This window comes from Enhydra lutris, unplaced genomic scaffold, assembly GCF_002288905.1.
Source record: "Enhydra lutris kenyoni isolate GAN:26980312 unplaced genomic scaffold, ASM228890v2 scaffoldscaffold112, whole genome shotgun sequence".
NCBI classification, from domain to species: Eukaryota; Metazoa; Chordata; class Mammalia; order Carnivora; family Mustelidae; genus Enhydra; species Enhydra lutris.
In genome coordinates, this window is record NW_019154196.1 from 2,091,442 (window position 1) to 2,092,395 (window position 954).

The 954-nt window shown below is 54.7% G+C and overlaps 1 protein-coding gene across 2 annotated transcripts in view; it reads left to right on the forward strand.

Moving 5' to 3' along the window:
* The first annotated feature begins 521 nt into the window (after positions 1–521).
* LOC111139656 (immunity-related GTPase family M protein-like) overlaps positions 522–954 on the forward strand; it is an 11,061-nt gene continuing 10,628 nt past the window's right edge. Inside the window, exon 1 of one of the 2 annotated variants that reach the window (XM_022491984.1) lies at positions 522–711. The gene's annotated coding sequence lies outside the window, so the exon portion shown is untranslated. Of the gene's footprint in view, positions 813–954 lie in introns of both variants that reach the window. The other variant, XM_022491982.1, reaches the window with a different exon arrangement.

A 954-nucleotide genomic window follows, 5' to 3' on the forward strand; every position in this document is an offset into this window, starting at 1 on the left:
AGCTTTTACACTCACCAAGTCATTCGTGAGCTGTGTTGAGCTCAGACTCTCACTTGGCTGGGGCAGGTGTATTGACACCAGGGAAGGTCACAGCTGGGGGCAGGAAGAGAAATCCACCATGGATGTCACTTCTGCAGTCTGATCTCTGCAGGCTGAAGAGAGTTAGCCGCTGAACTGAACACGTTGGGCAGCTCTAAGGAGTAACTTGGCAGGCAGTGTCTGCACCCATCTGAGCCACCAGCCTCAAGGGGGTTGAGTATGGACTTCTCACCGGTCTGGACACTGGCATCAGAGTAAGACTCTTAGGTATAAGGCAGCTGCTCTCAGAGCCTCTGGGCTGAAAGTGCTCAAATTACCCTGCACAAACCAGGGCAACTGCCAAAAAGCCCCCACCCTCCAGAATGCTGAAGGTGGAACCGGTTCAGGCCTGTTTTGAGAACTGGAGTCGTTTCCAGGAATAGAAACTGAAAGCAGCCCACTCTGATTTCCCTCCCCCCGGAGCCGTGCCCCCAGCTTTACTCAGAAATCGCACAGCTCTGAGGCTGAAAGGACTGGGCAGAAAACTCTGCGAGATTGCCTTCTCTTTCCTGGTTCCTCTCCCCACTGCCCCTTCTGTCTGGACTCTTTCTAGGACAACCTCAACCCAGCACAACTCCCTTCCTTCCTTCGGGAGCAACCTGAGCCTGGAGCCTGTTGTGAGGGATCTCAGACGTAAGCATCTCTGCCTGAGAGCTCGACCCATTCCCTGGGAGGGCTAACTTGCCAGCAGGACCATCTGCCTGATCACAGTCACCCTCTGCTTCCTGGAGCAGGTGAGTGAGAGGGATGAGAGGGGGTAAAACCCAATGTGGCTAATGACCCTGCAGAAGGGAAGACGTGAAAAGCAGAGCCTGACACCAGGGTAGGGGAGCTCGGGGACTGGCTTATCCCTTTCAGTGAGTATTCACAGCAGGG